At 46.7% G+C, this 26976-nt stretch overlaps 1 protein-coding gene across 10 annotated transcripts in view; it reads right to left on the reverse strand.

Annotated features, from left to right (window-relative positions):
• ZBTB20 (zinc finger and BTB domain containing 20) overlaps nt 1-26976 on the reverse strand; it is a 759091-nt gene that overhangs the window by 152840 nt on the left and 579275 nt on the right. Inside the window, exon 1 of one of the 10 annotated variants that reach the window (XM_083171557.1) lies at nt 1616-1731. The exons of the other annotated variants lie outside the window; for them this stretch is intronic. The gene's annotated coding sequence lies outside the window, so the exon portion shown is untranslated. Of the gene's footprint in view, nt 1-1615; nt 1732-26976 lie in introns of those variants that run through there. 10 annotated transcript variants of the gene reach the window in all.

The raw sequence follows: 26976 nt of genomic DNA on the forward strand, positions 1-26976 counted from the left end.
AGCGCATGGGCACACTCTGGTGCAGGGACATTCTATATCTAGCGCATGGGTACACTCTGATGCAGGGACATTCTATATCTAGCGCATGGGCACACACTGGTGCAGGGGCATTCTATACCTAGCACATGGGCACACACTGGTGCATGGGTATTCTATATCTAGTGCGTGGTCACACACTGGTGCATGAGCATTCTATACCTAGCGCATGGTCACACACTGGTGCATGGGCATTCTATATCTAGTGCGTGTTCACACTCTGATGCAGGGACATTCTATATCTAGTGCGTGGTCACACTCTGGTGCAGGGACATTCTATATCTAGTGCATGGGCATACTCTGGTGCAGGGGCATTCTTTACTTAGAGTATGGGCACACTCTGGCATATATTAATTCTCTACCTGGACTGGTGCACACTTTCTCTGGCATATGTGCATTCTCACACTGGCACAGATGAATTATTTTTGTTTGGTACATGGGCATATTCTCCCTGACATTGGGGCATATGTACATACTCCAGTTGGCACAGGGAGATGCTTTCTGTTGTATGGGATAACTATTTCTGAAACAAGGACATACTCACTGGCACATGACACACTAATGTGGCATATGTGTATACTCATGGCACAAGGGCACACACCCTTGGACATAGGCATACTCTTCCTGGCACATGGACACACTCTCCCTGGCACATGGTCATTCTCTCTATAGCACATGGGCACTCACTGGCACATGGGCATACCTTTCCTGACACAAAAGCACACTCTCCCTGGCACAGGGACACACTCTCCCTGGCACATGGTCATTCTCTCTATAGCACATGGGCACTCTCTGGCACATGGGCATACTCTCCCTAGCAAACTGGAATTCTCTCCCTGGCACATGGACATAGTTTCCCTGTTTATGGGCACTCCCTCCATGGCACATGGATGCACTCTCTTTGGCACAGGGGCATTCTCTCCCTGGTACATAGGCATACACCCTGGCATATTGGCACACTCTCCCTGGTACAGGGCCATATGTAATCTTTGTGTAATAACAAGAAACAAAAGATGAATGGCTGAATAACATTGGCAGATGCAGACGTAGTCTCCGAAACTGTCCGTACACCGGTGTAGATGCCCCAGCAGGACTGAGCTGATCTCCCTGAACCCATTTCATGCCCCATTGCGTGCCTTGTACTAATGCACTACATGCAGCAATAATCTATACTACGGGTATCACCTCATTAATAATCAGTTAGGGAGCTGGTGGCACAGGAAGGCACGGGCCCCACCCCAGGTGACAGACACCCTGCCTTAGGGCCCGAGGAATAGTCCTGATCTCTGCGTAGAAGGAACCTTGGCGATTCTCCACGCTCATTTCCCTGCTCTCAGCTGACAAGCCGCGCTCATTAAATACACAGAGAGCACTGCGCCGAGCAGGAAAGCGTTAACCTCCCGTCATCTGTGTCTCAGAAGTCACTGCCATCTGCTACGCTTGTACGAGATAGCAACAATATTACAGAGCTCACAGGCTTCAGCAAAACATTGATGATGGATTTCACAGGAGACATTTGCTCTTTTAGCTCAGACTGTGAAAGGTTACAATGTAGCAGAGACTCGCAGGAAGAACATACATGATCAGTAATAACATCTCACTCTGCCACAAGGAACGTGATCCCACACCGGGGGGATGCCTATTCCCAAAGCTGCTCATCCATACAGTGCAAACACTGTTCCAGGAGTGAGACGTGTCATCTGGATGACATCACGGTTAGAGCTTGGTGTGATGTCACACTCTGTACTGATATATATCTTGTGATGACGTCATCTCACAAAGCTGTGAGGTCATCGTTAGGATTAAGCCAAGAAGGCAAAAAAAGTTCTTGGTGCCCACATTACTCAGATAATAAATCTTCTTTGGTAACAATAAGGGTCATTTATACTTCCACAGGGATCTCATGCTGATCAGTGGCAGAAAACTTAGGCCTCAAAAACACAGGAACTGAATACACCATTCGCTAAGAAAGCCCCTTCGCCAGCTGAGGGGCCGGTGCAGCAATAGAATGAGATACGCAGCAATAATAAGATGCGGGTATCGTGAGGAATTACACCGAGCGCACTGATCTGGCTGATTTATTGCCTTATGCTAATGCGAGTATGAGTTCAGCTAATGCGGGGGTGGGGTGTCTTGTGTGTAAGAGCAGAAATCCGCACCGCTGCCAGTACCGCCATCATGTGTCAGAATTTACACCGCCCCGCTAGGTGCATGAGATCTGTCAGAGATCCGCCTCCCTTCCTTCTACGCACGAATCACACAGAGCCTCTGATACACGCCTGTGACACTCCCACAACAAGTCAGGGCGGATACGTGTGATTGCGGTGTCACCGCCCAGTTCACATCCAGAAACATCTTGGGGGAAATTTACTAAAGGAAATTTGAAAAAAAATAGGTGTATTTGTATCCAGAAATACACTTATTTTTGACACTTACTATCCCGAAAATACGGCAATTCGTAGTCGTATTGATGTGCTAACAATACAAATACGATTTGCCGTATTTTCGGGATAGTAAATGTCAAAAATAAGTGTATTTCTGGATACAAATACACCCATTTTTTACAAATTTCCTTTAGTAAATTTCCCCCCTTATGTCATGGAAAGGGTATCCCGTCCATAGGTCAACAGTGACTATTGCGGCAGAGGTGGACATGGTAATGATCGACATGTGAAAAAAAAAATCGACATGGGTTTTATATGAACATTTTCATATTTTCCCATCCACATGAATTAGAATCGGGAATAATATATCACTGTACCTATCAGGAAAGACAGATGGCCAGAGCCGCCATAATTCAAGAATCCCTATCACAGCATATTAAGGCAAATGTTGGCGGAAAGATGCCCACCTAGCTGGGATCTTCGCATACGGGATCTCTGTAATTCCGGGATCTGAATGAGTATCCAGCTGCCAGGATCATTTAGAAGAGACGGATGCCATTGGGATCTGCTGCCCCATTCTCTGATCTTGTGAAGTACTGTTTCTATACAAAACAATGGGGGCCGCTGCTGCGGTGGCTGCAAGTCCTCTCCTCCCCCACCCAAATAAACAGATCAACTGTATAAAAGGGAACTTTTAATGGTAATAATACAATATAAAATACAGTCTCAAGGAGAGTACATACAAAATAAACACATACACAAATATTCATATATAGTACAGAAACATACAAAGCGACCGATTCAGATGTGTGCGTACAGATTCCTGTATATAGCTAGAAGGTGCCGGGGATTACTGTACAGCTAGATGGTGGCGGGGATTACTGTACAGCTAGATGGTGGCGGGGATTACTGTACAGCTAGATGGTGGTGGGGATTTCTGTATAGCTAGAAGGTGCCGGGGATTACTGTACAGCTTGAAGGTGCCTGGGATTACTGTACAGCTAGATGGTGGCGGGGATTACTGTACAGCTAGATGGTGGCACGGATTACTGTACAGCTAGATGGTGGCGGGGATTACTGTACAGCTAGAAGGTGCCGGGGATTACTGTACAGCTAGAAGGTGCCGGGGATTACTGTACAGCTAGAAGGTGTCGGGGATAACTGTACAGCTAGAAGGTGCCGGTATTCCTGTACAGCTAGAAGGCGCCGGGGATTCCTGTACAGCTAGAAGGTGACGGGGATTCCTGTACAGCTAAAAGGTGCCGGGGATTACTGTACAGCAAGAAGGTGCCGGGATTACTGTATAGCTAGAAGGTGCAGGGGATTCCTGTACAGCTAGAAGGTTCCAGGGATTCCTGTACAGCTAAAAGGTGCCGGGATTACTGTACAGCAAGAAGGTGCCTGGGATTCCTGTACAGCTAAAAGCTGCCGGGGATTACTGTACAGCAAGAAGGTGCCGGGGATTACTGTACAGCTAGAAGGTGCCGGGGATTACTGTACAGCTAGAAGGTGCCGGGGATTACTGTACAGCTAGAAGGTGCCGGGGATTACTGTACAGCTAGAAGGTGCCTGGGATTACTGTACAGCTAGAAGGTGCCTGGGATTACTGTACAGCTAGAAGGTGCCGGGGATTCCTGTACATCTAGAAGGTGCTGGGGATTCCTGTACAGCTAGAGGGTGCCCGGAATTACTGTACAGCTAGAGGGTACCGGGGATTACTGTACAGCTAGAAGGTGCCGGGGATTCCTGTACATCTAGAAGGTGCTGGGGATTCCTGTACAGCTAGAAGGTGCAGGGGATTCCTGTACAGCTAGAGGGTGCCCGGAATTACTGTACAGCTAGAGGGTACCGGGGATTACTGTACAGCTAGAAGGTGCCGGGGATTCCTGTACAGCTACAAGGTGCCGGGGATTCCTGTACAGCTAAAAGGTGCAGGGGATTCCTGTACAGCTAGAGGGTGCCGGGGATTCCTGTACAGCTAGAAGGTGCCGGGGATTACTGTACAGCTAGAAGGTGTCGGGTATTCCCGTACAGCTAGAAGGTGCCAGGGATTCCTGTACAGCTAGAAGGTGCCAGGGATTCCTGTACACCTAGAAGGTGCCGAGGATTCCTGTACAGCTAAAAAGGTTCCGGGTTTCCTGTACAGCTAGAAGGTGCTGTAGATAACTGTACAGCTAGAAGGTGCCGGGGATTCCTGTACATCTAGAAGGTGCTGGGGATTCCTGTACAGCTAGAAGGTGCAGGGGATTCCTGTACAGCTAGAGGGTGCCGGGGATTCCTGTACAGCTAGAAGGTTCCCGGAATTACTGTACAGCTAGAAGGTGCCGTGGATTACTGTACAGCTAGAAGGTGTCGGGGATTCCTGTACAGCTAGAAGAATACCCAGCACCTTCTGTACAGCTAGAAGGTGCTGGGTATTCCCGTACAGCTAGAAGGTGTCGGGGATTCCTGTACAGCTAGAAGGTGCCAGGGATTCCTGTACAGCTAGAAGGTGCAGGGATTCCTTTACAGCTAAAAAGGTTCCGGGGATTACTGTACAGCTAGAAGGTGCCGAGGATTCCTGTACAGCTAGAAGGTGACGGGGATTCCTGTACAGCTAGAAGGTGCCGGGGATTACTGTATAGCTAGAGGGTGCCGGGGGTTCCTGTACAGCTAGAAGGTGCCGGGGATTACTGTATAGCTAGAGGGTGCACATTGATTTGGGTAGTAATCCAACACCGGTATATCTGTGCCATGAACAATGTGAATATTAATTACCATAACTCAGGAATTCAGCATCAGTGTTAAATACAGCAATGATCATACTGGACTGTGCCAATACATTCATCCAGTCCCAAAATAAGACAGTTTTTAAAATCAGGAAAAGGTTGGCAGGAACTAATACAGTACAGAAATCCAAGTAGCAGATATTGTTGTAATTATCAGACACTATCATTATCCACAGTGGGGCTATTCAATGATGTCCAGATATTTCGGCTAGCTGAAATGGTAAAAGTGGAATCTTCATTGGGAGAAGGTAGTTTAAAATCGCTGCATTTTCGACGAAAGCACGTGGATTGGCAAGTAATATTCTTATCTAAGTGTTGTCTGGCCGTGATGATTTTTCTGGCAAAATCAGCACTTGGATTGAATAGGTTTAATGTAAATTCGATTGAATACCTGTATATAAGTCATACAACTACCGGTATATATGGACATAATGTATGTGCGTCTCCTGGTCATGCACTAAGTGAAGTGCAATAAATTAGATGAAACTCAGTATTGTATCATAATGTCACTAGTTAAATGCCCGTCAAAATGACATCTTCTGCAATGTACTTTCACTTTAAACTGTAACAGTGATTATTTTTACTTTGAGCTGTGACAGTTTTTAGCCCACAAACTCTACCCTGGAGATAAGACTATCAGCAGCACTTCTGGGGGCGGGGCCTGATGTAGACATCATCAAACCCAGCCCCAGTAATGCAAATCCGCAATTCATGTGTCTTCGAGGGGGCGGGACTTAAAGGGCACATTTTGAATATTTAGCACCCCCACCTCCGAAAAGCTGAAGTGATGTGGGAGACTTGCCCAAAACGTTAAACATAACATAATAAACAAATCCACAAACATAATTGAACCAGTACTGCACTTTCTAAGCTCACATTCTCCCACCTCATAGGAAGGCTCCTGTCTCCTCTTTCTGGCAGCTGCTCTCTGGTCCAGTGCACTGACTGAGGACTTAGATCCACACACACACACCACAAATTTACACTATTGTACTATATTAATACAATAATAGCTGCCTTGTCATAATCTGCTGACAAATTCTGTGCCAGGAGTTGTGTAATCCTTGGCACTGGTATCACAAGGTGGCACCGGCGGAGTACTACACGCGCTGGGCTGCTCCTCACCTCCTGCTCCACTTCCTTCCCTCAGCGTTAGACCCACTTTAAGCCAGAGAGACCGGCAAGCAGCAGGTGGCAGTAGTTAGACATTTGCCACCCAAAGAGATAAACGGTACCTATGCCAGCTCTACCATACAGTAGGTACAGCATACAGCTATACACAGAGGATAATGATTACACCCAAGGTTCTGTCAGCCAACCAAAGATAATATTTGCTTTTGCAGGTGAGCCGGGAATATACATATTAATATAAGCACAGGAGCACAGGATGTGGGGATATCAGGAACTAGCCATTATAGAGATGAAACGTCCTGTTCTGCGATGCACAGATACACACTGTGTAACATTCACAGGAGACTACATGATAAATGACTGCTGATTGCTTAGGATGAGGCACAGGGCACACAGAACAGCGCCCGTTTAACGCTTCCGTCCTACTTGGATCACTCAGTAGAACGATGGCGGTGGCAATGCCAGTTTTACAGGACAAATCCAATATAAAACAATGCAAGGAGATCTGAATAATAGTTCTATCGTGTATAGATAGACAGCAAGAGATGGACATGCTGTAGGTCAGCATAAGGGTCAACACAAACAAAATGGTCGACACATGGAAATGTTGACATGCGTTTTTCACAATTTTTTTTCATACTTCAACATTCACGTGAACTCTGACTGGGAACAATGCGAAGCTTGGCGAACGCGTGCGCTACACTATCTGGGGTTCACGTGCTCAGGTATCGACATGGACACCAAAAAAGCTGAAAAACTCATGTCCTCCTTTTCATGTGACAACTTTTTCCACATTGACCCTTTGACTACGGGGGGGAATCAATCTTGGCCGCTATTTACGACAGGGGAAATCGCTGCCGCCTATTCAATGCTATCGTTTCCGACAGCATCGAAGGCGGATTCCGACAAAACAGATCTGACTTTAAAACAAGTCGGATCTGTTTTGTTGAAAAGATCCGTGCATTGTCAAATTCATGGCTGTTTTTAGACAATCTGCGGCCGATTCTGCCGACACACCCACTTTTCGACACGTGGAACATTGAATTCTTCCTGTCGAGTGGGGCAAAACCAGTCCAGGATACTGACTGGCGGAATATTCTGCCAGTTGGAATCCAGGATTGAATACCGCCAAAAGTCAACGTTTTGCTGATGTGGAACTTTTGCTGTTGACATATCGACTGTCGACCCTGGGATCTGTGGTTATTTGCAGGTACCCCCGAAGGTGTTTTTGGGGTGATATGCTGCAAATATTAATTAACAGACCCCTTACTGTTCAGTTTCTCCCAAACCTGGCGTTATTGGTCCGGACACACATGTACAGTATGATTTAATACGCCAGAACTATACAGATGCGATACGTGTATTGGCCATTGAAATGAAACAGTGTGATGACTAATAACTATATCCCCCCCGATACTATAGCAGCGTAGGATGGCGGACGCGGTTACATGCATCCACATCATATGTGCCCGGCGGGTGGAGACCACTTCCAAGGAATAATCTTAAAGATTGAAATGGCCTCTCGAATGCGATATTTACAGCTCCCGCGGGCAGCGAAGCCCTCAGGGAAATGACAGCCTTGCAATAGCCACCAGCAGGGTCTCCTTATTCTCCGCAGAATACCCGGGCAGTGAAAATTGCTGTGTGTGCGCAGGTTCCCCTTATCAGCGCTTATTGTAGGCATGTTCCTGTACGATATGATTAGGCTGCTGATCGCGGTGTAACACATCTAAGTGCTGGGAGAATAACACCTCACACAGCAATAATGTAATTATACCGCGCCGCACTCTATATACACCCGGTAAGTGATACGTACAATGTACACACCAGCCTGGCGGATGGAGAACACAATACCAGCAACGTGTTAAGGAAATGACATTGTGACTCTGCCATTTATTGTACTATAAACACTTACATTACCGAGCTGTATTTAATGATTTCATTCTGCTGCTGGTATTAGCCTGCTGCTGGCTGGTGAGGCCACAGGTTAGTGCTGAGAGTCGGGGACAGGCCATAAGGCAGCATTACACAGCGCTGGCTGCTATCATTATTCATTTATTTTATTATTATTCATTATTTTATTACGTTAATCTTTCTTATTTATTTTATATATTTCAAAAATCCTTTATAATAATTTATTTAGAGGCATTTTCCAATGCATTCAGCAGTACATACGTATGTACGTACGTACATACAGTACTGTAGCTCAGATTTGGAAATGCAGTTGATCACTGCTCATCACAGTGTAATACTGTATGCAACACTGGCACTCGGTGCTCATCATAGAGCCCTGTAGGATTTCGTACTTGTGGTAGGTGCTCATCGCAGTGCACTGCAGGATTTCATCATGGCCAATATGCCTGAGCAATGGTCATCGAACATCAATGATTTTAATTCATTGATGGTTTATGGCTGATGTAGAATAGTTTTGCCATCGATAGGGGAGATCCAGATGGTTTCCCACCATCGATTTCAAGCATAAACAAATTGTTCTTTTCTCTTTTCCCCAGAAAATGGATGACCATCGATAAGTAAAAACATTGATGTCTTCCATTGCACAGTTTGCCACTATCGTTGACCAGTTGCCCTATTGCCATAGTAGGCAGGCAACGATGGCCATCCCTAATATGCACTCACCACAGTGCACTGCGGAATTTATTATGGCCAATAGGCGCTCACTACAGTGCACTGCAGGACTTTATTATGGCCAATAGGCGCTCACCACAGTGCACTGCAGGACTTTATTATGCCCAATAGGCGCTCACTACAGTGCACTGCAGGACTTTATTATGGCCAATAGGCACTCACCACAGTGCACTGCAGGAATTTATTATGGCCAATAGGCGCTCACCACAGTGCACTGCAGGAATTTATTATGGCCAATAGGCACTCACCATAGTGCACTGCAGGATTCCATCATGGCCAATAGTGTCTCATCACAGTGCACTGCACGATTTTATCACTGCCAATAGGCACTCACCACAGTGCACTGTAGGAATTTATTATGGCCAATAGTGTCTCATCACAGTGCACTGCACGATTTTATCACTGCCAATAGGCGCTCACCACAGTGCACTGTAGGACTTTATTATGGTCAATAGTGTCTCATCACAGTGCACTGTAGGACTTTATTATGGCCAATAGGCACTCACCACAATGCACTGCAGGATTTCATCATGGCCAATAGTGTCTCATCACAGTGTAGGGTAGGATTTCATCATGGCCAATAGTGTCTCATCACAGTGTACGGCAGGATTTCATCACTGCCAATAGTGTCTCATCACAGTGTACGGCAGGATTTAAGGTTCTATCTGCTGTTTGGGCTACAGCGATGCCATCTGGACAGTTGCATTATGGTTTAAACACTGCTTTTGTAGGGTGTGGACTGGGTGACCCTGGTTATGTAGGTGAAGGGCGATTTTGGGGCCTCTACCCCCCATTCAGACTTTCTAAATACCCCAGCAATTCCAGACACTACATTGGAGGATATGTGATATACCATGCAGTGCTCAAGGGAAGAGGAAGAAGAGGAATATAACAGTGAGTACAGTATATGATAGGTTTGTCTGGTTGTGTTGGCCCCTGGCATTAGGATGCCCATGCATATCACCCTAGAATAGTGATGGACATCGTATCGCGATCGTGTGCAATCATGAATGTTTTGGTCCAATGGCGTGGTTTATCCATTCGATGGTGGTGTTTCAATGGTTTCCGCTAACGAATTTTAAACATTTGAAGGTGGTGCGATGGTCTCGCCCTAAATACCATCCCCAGCCGGCAACAAACTAGGATTTGTTTGCACATGCGCAAATCATATGATTTTTTTTTTATCAAATAATTTTGATGCGATGTCCAGTTACCATTGCATCTAAAAAATTTAATGGCGGATGTCCAGCCATGATTTAAGGTGGGCTTTCCCTGTCCATCCCTACCCTACAATGTCCAGGAGCCTCACAACAGTTCCCACACAGATACCACTTCTTTATCACCTGAAGTGGGAGGGGCATAAGTGATATAATCTGATTTGCATAATCAGGCTCCGCCCTCGCGATGTGATAAGGTGATTTTAGCCACTGTGTCGCGTTTATGGTATCTATCCCCTACATTCTCGTGGATTCTACACACGGAGTGATTTCAGCCCATTTTCTAACCGATCTGACTAGATCGCTCCATAGCGATAGCGATTTGCAGCCCCGTGCGTCGCTCTCACCCGGTGATTAATATCCAGCATGCAGATAATATAATCAGGCTAGAATTAATCATGGAGAATGCCGTTACCATTGTACATATACATGACATAAGTTCTCTCAGCCGCTATGTAAGAAATATCAGTATGCGCACACCAGGAAAAGCCTACTGTGACTGTAACAGGTATTTATCACAGTATGATAACTGTGAGAACGCTGCATCTCCCCAGTATCTCGCTAGGAGCGTATGAAAGTCTTTCAGCAGCACATCCATTGCTGTACACCAGTGATTTTCTACCTTTTTCACACCGACAAGACTTTAAAAGTGCCAAGGCACACAATCAAGTCCCCACAGGAAAAAAACAAGCACAGTGGCCCCCACAGTATTTAAACAAGCACAGTGGCCCCCACAGTAGTGGAAACAAAGTGCACCCAAAGTAGTTCAAATTCAGTGACCCCCCACAGTAGTGCAAACAAAGTGCCCCCCGCCCACAGTAGTGCAAACGCAGTCCCCCACAAGAGTGCAAACACAGTGGCCCCCACAGTAGTTCAAACACGGTGGCCCCCACAGTAGTGCAAACAAAGTGCCCCCCCCCCCCGACAGAAGTGCAAACGCAGTCTCCCACAGTAGTGCAAACACAGTGGCCCCCACAGTAGTTCAAACACCACAGTGGCCCCCACAGTAGTGCAAACAAAGTGCCCCCCCCCACAGTAGCGCAAACGCAGTCCCCCACATTAGTGCAAACACAGTGACCCCCACAGTAGTGCAAACAAAGTGCCCCCCCCCCCCCCACAGTAGTGCAAACGCAGTCCCCCACAGTAGTGCAAACACAGTGGCCCCCACAGTAGTTCAAACACCACAGTGGCCCCCACAGTAGTGCAAACAAAGTGCCCCCCCCCACAGTAGTGCAAACACAGTGGCCCCCACAGTAGTTCAAACACAGTGGCCCCCACAGTAGTGCAAACGCAGTCTCCCACAGTAGTACAATCACTGTGTCCCCCACAGTAGTGAATCAAACACACTGCCTCCCACAGTAAACCAAATACAATGTACTAAATAACTAAAGATAGTTCTCCTCTACAGAACAAAGCACACTGGCTCCTACCAGCGATGGCGTAACTGTAAGAAGGGAGCAGTACCATGCATGTGGGTATGGGGGCTAGCGGACAGGTGCATGCATGCTGGGGGGGGCCCACAAACGCGACGTGCTATGATGTCGTGTCTGAGCCGCTGTTCCCAAGCCGCATCTGAGCCGCCAGGCCAAAAGTATATTACTTTACGGCAGCAGATGAAACCTCTTATGGTCATCGTCCTAAGCGGCACACACCAGTGTGCTGCGGCACAGTCGTTGAAAACCGCTGCTGTATACAATTAAGGAGTTTCCGTATATCACCAGTGCTACACAGACAGTGGGGGTTGGCGGAGCAGTAGTTTACGTACAACAATATTGTGACCAGAAATCCAACGTACGATGCCATCAGAACACCAGCTCCAACTGATGTGACTAAATGCCCCTGATCTCTGGTGCATAATATGACCTGGGGCATTGCACCAAGGGGGCCTGCCACACGTGGTCAAGATAGCCGCCATGGAACTGAGGGATTTACTATTTTCATATGGACTATTGGTGCTGTGCAGAGAGAGTTAGATTTGGGTGGGATGTGTCCAATCTGAAGTGTCAAAATAAAGCAGTATTTATCCTGCACAGAAACAAAAGCACTCACCCAAATCTAAAGGTGCAAACACACTGGACGACGGTGACCAATATACAGTACCTTGTCCTGGACTACAGACATGGAGCATACACACTGAACGATGCAACGGACTATGAACGATGTACAGTAGCTGTTGTCCAGAAGCTTTTTATTAAAGACATCCATATTGAGCTGCCTGCACAGTGGACGAACAACCTTTATAAATAGCCCACGAATCGTCGTTCGTAGTATACACTGAACGGTATTTAAACCAACATCCTTCAGAAGGTCCAAAATGAACAATATTGGTTGGAAAATCATACAGTGTGTACGCTCTCTCTGCAAATGTTACATCTGCCCCACTTGCAGCGCTGCGTGGTTTTGCCCATTTGAGAAAAAAAGAAGCCATGCGATCAAATATGGTTGTCGACATGGTTCAACATGTTTACAGGCAACTGGTTGACACCCAGTAGTTGACAAGCCCAGATTGCGGACTGGAGAGGTACGCACCACCGGGAGGGTTAGACTACAGGGGAGAAGGGGGGATTTGGGTTAGTCACTAAGGGAAGAACAAGGTAAGTAACCTCTGGTGGACAATCAGGGGTGTTAGGTTTGCATTCTATCATGTCAACATGTCATCCGTGTAAATAAATGTATATTTTCATGCTGATCTAATGCATGTTGGGCAGCACGGATGGTGTAATGGTTAGCATTACTGCCTCACAGCGCTGAGGTCATGGGTTCTATCCCCACCATGTGTTATATATACGGGGCAGTACGGATGGTGTAATGGTTACATTACTGCCTCACAGCGCTGAGGTCATGGGTTCTATCCCCACCATGTGTTATATATACGGGGCAGTACGGATGGTGTAGTGGTTAGCATTACTGCCTCACAGCACTGAGGTCATGGGTTCTATCCCCACCATGTGTTATATATACGGGGCAGTACGGATGGTGTAATGGTTAGCATTACTGCCTCACAGCACTGAGGTCATGGGTTCTATCCCCACCATGTGTTATATATACGGGGCAGTACGGATGGTGTAATGGTTAGCATTACTGCCTCACAGCGCTCAGGTCATGGGTTCTATCCCCACCATGTGTTATATATACGGGGCAGTACAGATGGTGTAATGGTTACATTACTGCCTCACAGCACTGAGGTCATGGGTTCTATTCCCGCCATGTGTTATATATACGGGGCAGTACGGATGGTGTAATGGTTAGCATTACTGCCTCACAGCACTGAGGTAGTGGGTTCTATCCCCACCATGTGTTATATATACGGGGCAGTACGGATGGTGTAATGGTTACATTACTGCCTCACAGCGCTGAGGTCATGGGTTCTATCCCCACCATGGCTGTAACTGTGCAGAGTATGGGCCTTATTCTGGTTTGAGCGGCCGGGCCGTACGCGTACGTCCCGGGGTTTTTCATGATCTGCGCATGTGCAGATACGCTAATGCGCCGGCGCGAACACTCCACAACGCTTACGGCCGGGCTCTCAACGTGCAAAAAAACCTGTACGCGAGTGTACGGGTAATGGGGCGGCATAGGGGCGTGTTGATGGGAGCGGCCGAAATAATGAGGGAAAATGGGCGTAAATATGGGCGTACACAGGGGTGTGCACCAAAAATGAGCAGTGCTACTACCGCACGATCGACTAAGGCACCGTTCATTTCGGACACCAAACAGGCGGCCGCCAACCGCCAGCTCAAACCACCCCTACAGATACCGCATGCCAGCGTGCGCCTGAGTTGGCTAATTAACGCTGATTACTACTCAAACACATACACCTGAATGTAATAAGCAATGCTGCAGTCTATTAAGTCCAAACCATGATTTCACTGCCTGCAAGCCACACATACAGCACGCAAACACATTGGAAGCTTATGTTTCTATACTTCTCCACATTTAAAGGTTTGTTTAATTTAAGGTAAGAATCTTTTTATACGCTAAGGTAGGTATTTGCTAAACAGTTATACACATTCACTACGTGCTTTCATAGACTTTACACAGTAGCACACTCAATCTACACAAGTCGACATGTGTCAACGTTTTCACTGTTACATCAACATAAGTTGATCTAAAAGTAACAGCAATATGGGGACACATAGATAGTGATTAAAATGCCACATTAGAACATAACAAATATACATGTAATGAGGGTTCAAATGTAGTTTTATTAGGTCTTTATTAAGGTAGACAATTGAGTTAATAGAAAACAATAATTGAATAACAAATAGATTAATTAATCAATTGTCAGATTAGTAGTTGAGAGGCAAGATTTGCAGGTCCATATATGTGAAGGGTATGCCAGCGTGCACGGACGTACGCTCACTCTCACGAGCGGTGACATAAGCTGAGTTTTCCATTGAAAACAATAGGGACCCGTCCGTGCAAACTGGCGTACGCTCAGATCTCCGCAAGAAGTCGGTGGGGAGACGGAGGAAAGACGGCCGTACACGGCGCCGTACGCTCAGTTGTACGCCTGTTGTCGGAGTGCAAGGGCTGGCCCGTCCGCGTACGTTGCCGTACGCTCATTTGTACGCCACTCCCCTTCTACGGTATTTCTGCCCGTACGTAAGCGGCAGATTTGTGGGTGGACCTAACCCTAACGGCCGCGTACGGCTAGCGTGCGGTAATGGCGAACGTACGCACGTTTGGCAGCTCCGATCAGAATAATGCCCTATGTGTACAGGACAGTACGGATGGTGTAATGGTTACATTACTGCCTCACAGCACTGAGGTCATGGGTTCTATCCCCACCATGTGTTATATATACGGGGCAGTACAGATGGTGTAATGGTTACATTACTGCCTCACAGCACTGAGGTCGTGGGTTCTATCCCCACCATGTGTTATATATACGGGGCAGTACAGATGGTGTAATGGTTACATTACTGCCTCACAGCACTGAGGTCATGGGTTCTATCCCCACCATGGCTGTAACTGTGCGGAGTATGTGTGCAGAGCAGTACGGATGGTGTAATGGTTAGCATTACTGCAGCACCCACGCTGAGGTCCTGTGTTTGATTCCCACCATGACCCTAACTGCACGGAGTTTCTAGGGGAGACCCTTGCCTGCGTGGTTTTCCTAACAAAAAACTAACCCTACAATGTCTGTGTACATGTGGTAGGGAATATAGATTGTAAACTCCACTGGGACACGGACTGCTGTGAATGTTTAAATATTCTCTGTACAGTGCTGCGGAATATGTGTGCGCTATATAAATAACTGGTCATAATATTCATTGTACAGCGCTGCGGAATATGTGTGCACTATATAAATAACTCGTAATAATAGTCTCTGTACAGTGCCGTGGAATATGTGTGCGCTATATAATAACTGGTAATAATAGTCTCTGTACAGCGCTGCGGAATATGTGTGCGCTATATAATAACTGGTAATAATAGTCTCTGTACAGCGCTGCGGAATATGTGTGTGCTATATAATAACTGGTAATAATATTCTCTGTACAGCGCTGCGGAATATGTGTGCGCTATATAATAACTGGTGATAATATTCTCTGTACAGCGCTGCGGAATATGTGTGTGCTATATAATGACTGGTAATAATATTCTCTTTACAGCGCTGCGGAATATGTGTGCGCTATACAAATAACTGGTAATAAATAAATAATAATCTTGGTCTAACAGATCACATTTTTAGGAATCACCTTGTTTTCTGACATCCTGTAGGAAGTGATATGATAATTATCCTGGCCCTAGCAAAAGGTTTAGAAGACCAATCCTTTGCATAGATTCTTTGCAGTCCAGGGTCTATTCCTGTACTATGGAGCATTTTACGGAAGTGTTAAAGAAAGTTCTAACGTGTGTCCAAGTCAGAATGGTTTATTTTGGGTCAAAACTACATCAAAGGATGAATGCAATTAACCAGTTCCTGTGCACTGTAAGATATATTTATATTTTATGAGACAGTTGCCTGATTTGTGTTCCAGGAGAGAGCGGTAGTATATGTGCCTGGGTTACAGCAGGAGAGAGCAGTAGTATATGTTCCTGGGTTACACCAGGAGAGAGCTGTAGTATATGTGCCTGAGTTACAGCAGGAGAGAGCAGTAGTATATGTGCCTGGGTTACACCGAGAGAGAGCAGTAGTATATGTGCTTGGGTTACACTGGGAGAGAGCAGTAGTATATGTGCCTAGGTTACAGCAGGAGAGAGCAGTAGTATATGTGCCTGGGTTACACCGGAAGAGAGCAGTAGTATATGTGCCTGGGTTACATCGGGAGAGAGCAGTAGTATATGTGCCTGGGTTACACCGGGAGAGAGCGGTAGTATATGTGCCTGGGTTACACCGGGAGAGAGCGGTAGTATATGTGCCTGGGTTACACCGGGAGAGAGCAGTAGTATATGTGCCTGGGTTACACCAGGAGAGAGCAGTAGTATATGTGCCTGGGTTACACCGGGAGAGAGCAGTAGTATATGTGCCTGGGTTATAGCAGGAGAGAGCAGTAGTATATGTGCCTGGGTTACACAGGAGAGAGCAGTAGTATATGTGCCTGGGTTACACCGGGAGAGAACAGTAGTATATGTGCCTGGGTTACACAGGAGAGAGTTGTAGTATATGTGCCTGGGTTACACTGGGAGAGAGCAGTAATATATGTGCCTGGGTTACAGCAGGAGAGAGCGGTAGTATATGTGCCTGGGTTACACAGGAGAGAGCGGTAGTATATGTGCCTGGGTTACACCGGGAGAGAGCAGTAGTTTATGTGCCTGGGTTACAGCAGAAGAGAGCGGTAGTATATGTGCCTGGGTTACACTGGGAGAGAGCAGTAGTATATGTGCCTGGGTTATACCGGGAGAGAGCAGTAATATATGTACCTGGGTTACACTGGGAGAGAGCGGTAGTATATGTGCCTGGGTAACAGTGGGAGAGAGCTGTAGTACATGTGCCTGGGTTACATCGGGAGAGAGCAGTAGTATATGTGTCTGGGTTACAGCAGGAGAGAGCAGTAGTATATGTGCCTGGGTTACACCAGGAGAGAGCAGTAGTATATGTGCTTGGGTTACACTGGGAGAGAGCAGTAGTATATGTGCCTAGGTTACAGCAGGAGAGAGCAGTAGTACAGTATATGTGCCTGGGTTACACCGGAAGAGAGCAGTAGTATATGTGCCTGGGTTACATCGGGAGAGAGCAGTAGTATATGTGCCTGGGTTACACCGGGAGAGAGCGGTAGTATATGTGCCTGGGTTACACCGGGAGAGAGCGGTAGTATATGTGCCTGGGTTACACCGGGAGAGAGCAGTAGTATATGTGCCTGGGTTACACCAGGAGAGAGCAGTAGTATATGTGCCTGGGTTACACCGGGAGAGAGCAGTAGTATATGTGCCTGGGTTATAGCAGGAGAGAGCAGTAGTATATGTGCCTGGGTTACACAGGAGAGAGCAGTAGTATATGTGCCTGGGTTACACAGGAGAGAGTTGTAGTATATGTGCCTGGGTTACACTGGGAGAGAGCAGTAATATATGTGCCTGGGTTACAGCAGGAGAGAGCGGTAGTATATGTGCCTGGGTTACACAGGAGAGAGCGGTAGTATATGTGCCTGGGTTACACCGGGAGAGAGCAGTAGTTTATGTGCCTGGGTTACAGCAGAAGAGAGCGGTAGTATATGTGCCTGGGTTACACTGGGAGAGAGCAGTAGTATATGTGCCTGGGTTATACCGGGAGAGAGCAGTAATATATGTACCTGGGTTACACTGGGAGAGAGCAGTAGTATATGTACCTGGGTTACACCGGGAGAGAGCAGTAGTATATGTGCCTGGGTTACATCGGGAGAGAGCAGTAGTATATGTGCCTGGGTTACACAGGGAGAGAGCAGTAGTATATGTGCCTGGGTTACACCGGGAGAGAGCAGTAGTATATGTGCCTGGGTTACAGTGGGAGAGAGCAGTAGTATATGTGCCTGTGTTACACTGGGAGAGAGCGGTAGTATTTGTGCCTGGGTTACAGCGGGAGAGAGCGGTAATATATGTGCCTGGGTTACACCAGGAGAGAGCGGTAGTATATGTGCCTGGGTTACACTGGGAGAGAGCGGTAGTATTTGTGCCTGGGTTACAGCGGGAGAGAGCGGTAATATATGTGCCTGGGTTACACACGGGAGAGAGCGGTAATATATGTGCCTGGGTTACACACGGGAGAGAGCGGTAGTATATGTGCCTGGCTTACACCGGGAGAGAGCGGTAGTATATGTGCCTGGCTTACACCGGGAGAGAGCGGTAGTATATGTGCCTGGGTTACATCGGGAGAGAGCAGTAGTATATGTGCCTGGGTTACAGCGGGAGAGAGCAGTAGTATATGTGCCTGGGTAACAGTGGGAGAGAGCTGTAGTACATGTGCCTGGGTTACACCAGGAGAGAGCAGTAGTATATGTGCCTGGGTTACACAGGGAGAGAGCGATAGTATATGTGCCTGGGTTACACCGGGAGAGAGCGGTAGTATATGTGCCTGGGTTACATCGGGAGAGAGCGGTAGTACTGTATATGTGCCTGGGTTACACAGGGATAGAGCGGTAGTATATGTGCCTGGGTTACACAGGGAGAGAGCGGTAGTATATGTGCCTGGGTTACAGCAGGAGAGAGCAGTAGTATATGTGCCTGGGTTACACCAGGAGAGAACAGTAGTATATGTACCTGGGTTACACAGGGAGAGAGCAGTAGTATATGTGCCTGGGTTACAGCAGGAGAGAGCAGTAGTATATGTGCCTGGGTTACAGCAGGAGAAAGTGGTAGTATATGTGCCTGGGTTACACCAGGAGAGAACAGTAGTATATGTACCTGGGTTACACAGGAAGAGAGCGGTAGTATATGTGCCTGGGTAACAGTGGGAGAGAGCTGTAGTACATGTGCCTGGGTTACATCGGGAGAGAGCAGTAGTATATGTGTCTGGGTTACAGCAGGAGAGAGCAGTAGTATATGTGCCTGGGTTACACAGGGAGAGAGCAGAAGTATATGTGCCTGGGTTACAGCGGGAGAGAGCAGTAATATATGTGCCTGGGTTACAGCGGGAGAGAGCAGTAGTATATGTACAGTACGTTACTATTACCATCCTTGCTGGCGGGTCGCCAGAACGTACGCGCTGGCGACCCGCCAGCAGCCACGCCAGCAAGGAGACTGAGACGCGCGTGGCTCCGTCGCTAGAGGGCCAATGTGTTTTATATATTTTTTGTGTTTTATATATTTTTCTTCCCCTTGTGGGGTGTACTGTGTTTTATTTTTTTCCTGTCAGGGCAGGTGTATTTTGATTGTTTGCACTGGGTTATTTATCTACAAACCACCCTGCATCATACCCCACCCGATGTCCAGTATATACAATGCAGTGTTTCCACAACAATATTTTTGTTACTGGTACATTTTCGTTAGAAATGTCAAAATTGTAGACAACACCGGCAATAATGCAACAAAAAGAACAAACACAAGTGTACTGAAAAACTCATAAACAAAATAACCACATTATCAAAATGAAGAATGATTTAATAAGATTAAAAGGGGGTAGGGAGACAATCCAGAAACACGGGGGAAAGGGGGGTGGGTACTTGTTTCCTAGCACGGCCACCCCGATTTACATCGGGGTGGTCGTGTCGGAAAAATCGGGTCGATCGCATCGCATGCGATTTGGTCGCATGCGATGCGATCGACGCGACCGACCGATTTTGGACCCGATTTTTTTTTTAATGAAATGTAAATCGGGTCCCTGGGACCCGATTTTACATTGTTTTCAATGTAAAAATATTCCCAACCCCCCCAAATTTAACGGCGTACAGCGCACCCCACGATAGACGCCAACCCGAAGCGTGGCGAGCGCAGCGAGCCCGCGTGGGGCGGCGGTGCGCGTCCTACGACCTTTTCATTCCCCTACTATCCACGTCGGCGTGGAGTTAAGAATAGAATAGTGTGGCGAGCGCAGCGAGCCACCGCGCCCGAAGCGTGGCGAGCGCAGCGAGCCCCGCGAGGGACGCGGATACCTTCACAGGTAAACGCGTCCCTTCGCGGACTTCACAGGTGTCCGCGTCGCCACGGACACCTGTGAAGGCCGCGAAGGGATGCGTATAACTGTGAAGGTATCCGCTTCGGGCTCGGTGGCTCGCTGCGCTCGCCACACTATTCTATTCTCAACTCCACGCCGACGTGGATAGTAGGGGAATGAAAAGGTCGGAGGTTGCGCACCGCCGCCCCTCGCGGGCTCGCTGCGCTCGCCACGCTTCGGGTTGGCGTCTATCGTGGGGTGACGACGGGGACATCTATAATGTGAAATGGGTCATATTGGCCCATTTCACATTTTTCACATTTTTTCACTATTTCAATGTAAAAAAATATTTTTACATTGAACCCGATGGAAAAATCGGGGGCATCGCGTCGTGACCATTGTTAATGGTCCCGACCGACGCGATGCCCCCGATATTTTACCTTTCCCGACACGATTTCAATGTTAAAATATTTTTTAACATTGAATCCTATGGGGAAATCGCGGGCATCGCGTCGGTCGCGTCGGGACCATTGTTAATGGTCCCGACCGACGCGATGCCCCCGATATTTTGTCCTAGCCGGCCAAATGGACCTCATTTCAAAGGAAATCGGGTCCATCTTATGGATCGTGTACCTTAACTAAAGGTACACGATCCATAAGATTTGTGGCCGTGCTAGGAAACAAGTACCGGGGGGTGTATTCAACTCAAACCACCACCCCTCTCCCCCATCCGACGGCAAGGATTTCCCTGGAACGTACAATATGGCGATCGGCCGGCGAGGGGGCTGGGCGGAAAGCATGGCTTTTACTCACTAGAAAAAGCCATCGTCGCCATGCAAATCCCTCGTCGCCGCTCGCCGTGTGCTATTGAATATACGTGACAGAAGCATATAATTATTAGAAAGGTATACAAAAGAAAACATATATACTGTATGTCAGGTACGTTATGAAGAAAAAAATATGCAGTAATAACCCAATAGAGTTTAACAGTACCCCATTGCATGAAACACAGACCGTGTACAATTTCTGATTATGATGTTTTATGATTACAGTCTTGTCCATCTTATCATTTCCTAATTCACCTAATAGGACTCAAATGGGGGTATCCAATTAGCTGTGATAACATGGATTTTTTTCGCATATGGCTTTTTGACCGCAATCCGATTATCCGCATGCGATAATTATCCCTAGGGTTTATCGCAAATTCTCTTCACCTACTCGGAGCAGGTGAAAAGTTGGGGAAAATCCCTATTTTGGGGTAAAAATGTCAAGAAGGTACAGAACCCCATGTCCATCCCCACTTTAATGACTAATTAGGAACTTTGAAGTTTTTAAATATTTTTAATTAGCCAGTAATGAGATGTCAGTTTTGAGGTGAAAAAGTGCATGTAAATGGGGGGTAGAAGGTTTAGGACAGGTATATTGGGGTTCTTTATGAATGGGACAGGTGAAATATATTTTTATACCCATTTCATGCAACCCAAATGTTATTGCTTTTTGTCTTTTTTTAAAAAAATGCATATTGCAGCCATATAACTAATTTGAAATCACCAAAATCTTTTTTTTATGCCCCCAAATATACTTCTTTGCTGGTTTTATATGTTACTTTGCCATTTTGGGGGGTACAGGTTGATTTACATATTTCAGAGCTTTATATATCGCTCGTTAATGTTCTATTAGGACAAGGTAAACTCACAGCACAAAATACAAAACATACCTAACTAGATATTACTGAAATGCTGAGTAAATAGGTAAGCCTTGAGTCTGTTTTTGAAGGATTCTAGAGTGCAGGAGACAGGATTCTAGAGTGCGGGAGGAAGGAACCTAGAGTGCGGGAGGAAGGAACCTAGAGTGCGGGAGGAAAGATTCTAGAGTGCGGGAGGAAGGATTCTAGAGTGCGGGAGGAATGATTCTTGAGTGCGGGAGGAAACATTCTAGAGTGCGGGAGGAAAGATGCTAGAGTGCGGGAGGAAGGAACCTAGAGTGCGGGAGGAAGGAACCTAGAGTGCGGGAGGAAGGATTCTAGAGTGCGGGAGGAAGGATTCTAGAGTGCGGGAGGAAAGATTCTAGAGTGCGGGAGGAAAGATGCTAGAGTGCGGGAGGAAAGATGCTAGAGTGCGGGAGGAAAGATGCTAGAGTGCGGGAGGAAGGAACCTAGAGTGCGGGAGGAAGGAACCTAGAGTGCGGGAGGAAGGATTCTAGAGTGCGGGAGGAAGGATTCTAGAGTGCGGGAGGAAGGATTCTAGAGTGCGGGAGGAAGGATTCTAGAGTGCGGGAGGAAAGATTCTAGAGTGCGGGAGGAAGGATTATAGCGTGCGGGAGGAAGGATTATAGAGTGCGGGAGGAAGGATTATAGAGTGCGGGAGGAAGGATTATAGAGTGCGGGAGGAAGGATTATAGAGTGCAGGAGGAAGGATTCTAGAGTGCGGGAGGAAAGATTATAGAGTGCTGGAAGAAGGATTCTAGAGTGCTGGAGGAAGGAACCTAGAGTGCGGGAGGAAGGATTATAGAGTGCAGGAGACAGCATTCTAGAGTGCGGGAGGAAAGATTCTAGAGTGCGGGAGGAAAGATTCTAGAGTGCTGGAAGAAGAATTATAGAGTGCTGGAGGAAGGAACCTAGAGTGCGGGAGGAAGGATTATAGATTGCAGGAGACAGTATTCTGGAGTGCGGGAGGAAAGATTCTAGAGTGCGAGAGGAAAGATTCTAGAGTAAAGGAGGAAGCAACCTAGAGTGCGGGAGGAAGGAACCTAGAGTGCGGGAGGAAGGATTATAGAGTGCAGGAGGGAGGATTATAGAGTGTGGGAGGGAGGATTATAGAGTGCGGGAGGAAGGAACCTACAGTGCGGGAGCAAGGAACCTACAGTGCAGGAGTTAGGATTATAGAGTGCGGGAAGGGGGGATTATAGAGTGCCGGAGGGAGGATTATAGAGTGCCGGAGGGAGGATTATAGAACGCCAATTTTGGTGCAGCAAGACCTCATCCAAATTGCTTATAGAGGAATACTGCCAAGTGTAGAAGTATTGGGCTTTAAGAGACAGAAGCAGAGACTTATCCATAGTCATAGCCAAATGTATATTATTTGTAATATGAAGTTGTGGAATAGAACTGCGTGGATATCATACAGGGATAGTAAATAATAAGACGTCACCTACAAACTACAGCTGGTATGACACTACTAAAATACCTGAATTCATGTTGTGATTCTGGATTCCCCATTTTGTACCCCTGTCTACTTACAGAGGAAATGAGGAATCGCTAAAAACCCTAGCCCAGGGATTCGCGTACAGTGCAGTGTCCACATCAAACCTGGGAGGAAACCTGGACAAATACAGCCAATGAAAAGCAATGTCAGCCTCCAATGATAGGATTAGCGGTGGAACTGACCATTCCTAATTCAATAAAATGAAGACCCTCCTGCATTGTTGGGGACTTGTCTGTCCATAATTATGCTCACTTGGTCTTCATTAATTAAACTCAGGAGAAGAGGTTTGAGCTGATTAGCTAAGAGGTCGATATGTTTTGGGGAAAAGTGTGATCTGTGCCTGGTTTGGGTACAGTAATGACTCTAGCCTCCCACATTCCCCCAGGAAATCCTGCATTTCTATCAGAATCATTTAGCAGCGCAGTTGAAATATGTCCCAGAACCAATAGAAAATTAACCCTTCAAGTGCCAACAGCTCTGAGAGAGATGTTTAAAATATCCACAAAATATGTCAGCATTGCTCACATTTATTATATAAATTCAACAAAAAAAGTTGTGCAAAAAAAGATTATATTTCCTATATAAGTTACATTACAGGCCATTATGATGAACAAAAAAGTTTGCTCTGCAATTTTTACACCTATTTTCACAAATTAACTTGGCACTCAAAGGGTTAATATAGAAAAAGTTTGAGAAGCGGTCTTGGCCGGGGTTGTAATGGGGTGTAGAGGGTCCCAGAAGCTCTTCTACATTCCACATTGCATAGAGCTAGCGAGTCTGCAGGTGAAAGTTTTGGGAAATGAAGAGCGTCCAAGAAGACAATAGACAATTCTATGGGTTGGGGCGCAGGAGGATAATTATGACGATTATACAATGATTTGCAATATTCCTGGGGTTTGAGATCGGGAATTCACCAAGTGACTAATGTCTTTCTTGCTTTATGTGCTAACAATTTACTAGCCCCATGCCCAAGGTATATCACGACTGATTACTACAATCTTTGGCACACTGAGCATGTTGAAGAGACCATGAATGAAGCTTTCTTCAAGCTTAATCTACTTTGGCTTTAGGAAGGACATCTACAGCAGTGGTTTCCAGCTCATGTACCCCCAACAGTTCACATTTTCCAGGTCACCCGGCAAGTGCACAGGTGTATTCATTATTCATGTTATTCCCTGATGGGCATCCTTGGGATCATTAGTGAGGATGTAGGAGCAGGTCCTCAAGATCTACCAACGGTCCACGATTTCCACAGCTGTTGTCATTACTGTAACACTATCAAACCTGCTGGATTCATTCCTACTTTAGATCCACAGGATGCCGGATTAACATGAACTGTTGGTAAATCCTGAGGACAGGTTTGGCCGCCCCTAGTCTACAGCTGCTCAGTATAATTGCAAGCCTACTCTAACCCGCAGAAATACTAATGCTATTAACTTTTCACAACTTTCCACCTCTCTGCAACAACAGCTCTCACTAATTTCTACATTTACCTCTACTGACTCTGCTGGTACCAGCCCTTGATGAAGTGGCTCCAGCTACCCATTACACCCCACGCAGGCTTAGATGCCAGCCATGGGACTCCAAGACAAAAAGACAAAATCAGTCACGTAAAGTAGAACGCCAATGGCGTAAATCTCGTAATCTGACTCATTTCCTCACATAAAACACTATCTACCACTCCTACTGCAAGGCTTTGGACACTGCCAAACAAACATACTTCCAATCTCTCATCTCTTCTCATGCCACCAACCCTAAGCAACTTTTTAACACATTTAAGTCTCTTCTGTACCCTCCCCCTCCTCCCCACCGGCTACCATCAGTGCACAAGAACTTGCCTCCTACTTTAAGGACAAGATTGAGATGAAATGGTATGCTCTTCCACAACCCTCTTTCTTCCCCACCTGAACCCTCTGGTACTTTCTCTTCATTTGAGCCCACAAATTAAAAAAAAAGTTTCCACACTCTTCTTATCCTCCTACTCTACTACCTCTCCTCTCGATCCTATACCTGCTCAAGTCATTAAAACTCTATCTCCTGTGCTTATTCCAACCTTAACTAAAATCTGCAATCTCTCTCTTGCTACTGGTACTTTACCATCTCTGTTCAAACGGGTAATGGATGCCGCTCCGACAGTGGGGATCCCGACAGTCAGTATCCCGACTGCCGGTGCTCCGAAAAGGGGGGATCCTGACTCACAGGGGCTATTCTCCCTTGTGGGGGTCCACGACCCCCATAGAGGGATAATAGAACCTGTGGTGAGCACAGGGAGCCACCGGGCCCGCAGCAGGCAAGCGCAGTGATCCCGCAAGTGGCTTCTTTGCGCTTGCGCCCCGTCAGAGCACCGGCAGTTGAGATCTTGATGTTGGGATACTGACTGTCGGGATCCCCACTGTCGGAGGCGCATACCACACCCGTTCAAACATGCAGTGATTACGCCCATTCTGAAAAAACATAATTCTGACCCTAACTCTCTTTCTAACTACCGTCCTATCTCTCAGCTCCCATGCCTCTCCAAGCTACTGGAAAGACTTGTCTACTCTCACCTCACACACTTTATGAACTTTCACACCCTATTAGACCCACTTCAGTCAGGCCTTCGTTCCCAACACTCCACTGAGACAGCACTGACTAAAGTGGTGAATGATCTGGTAACTGCCAAGTCTAAAGGCCATTGCTCAACACTTATTCTTCTAGATCTTTCTGCTGCATTTGACACTGTTGATCACACTCTTCTCATACAAACACTGCACTCCTTAGGTCTTAATGATACAGCCCTTTCCTTGATCTCATCTTACCTATCTAATCGCTCTTTCAGTGTTCGCTTCTCTGACTCTACTTTCTCGTTACTACCTCTGTCAGTCGGAGTTCCGCAAGGCTGAGTCTTAGGTCCTCTGCTTTTCTCAAACTATACCTCATCTCTTGGCAAACTAATCAGCTCTTTCGGCTTTCAGTATCACTTCTATGTGGACGATACTCAAATCTATCTATCAACCCCAGAGTTGTCACCAGTGGTCTTGAGCCGAGTCTCTGAATGTCTCTCTGCCATCTCCTCCTGGATGTCTTCTCGCCACCTCAAACTCAATATTTCCAAAACGGAAGTACTTATATTCCCACTGCCCAAGAACAGTTACCATCCTGATATATCCATAACTGTTGACAACTCGACAATCTACCCTACCCCACAAGCTCGTTGCTTAGGGGTCACCCTCGACTCTGAACTGTCCTTTCTTCCCCAAATTCAATCTGTCTCCAAGTCATGTTAATCGCATCTAAAACATATCCAACATACGACCGTATCTCACACAAGACACTACTAAATCTCTTATCCATGCACTCATTATATCCCGCATTGATTACTGCAATAGTCTCCTAACTGGTCTTCCCAAGAACAGACTCTCACCATTGCAATCCATTTTAAATGCTGCTGCTGCTGCTCATCGTCTGCTGATCCGCTCTGCCAGTCCCTCCATTGGTTGCCTGTATCTTACCGTATTCAATATAAAACACTTCCACTCACATATAAAGCTATTAACCATACTGCAAGTGGCGTAACTCTTGGAGGCAATGGAGACATTGGCC

Source organism: Crinia signifera, chromosome 2, assembly GCF_055691185.1.
Source record: "Crinia signifera chromosome 2, ASM5569118v1, whole genome shotgun sequence".
Taxonomy (NCBI): Eukaryota; Metazoa; Chordata; class Amphibia; order Anura; family Myobatrachidae; genus Crinia; species Crinia signifera.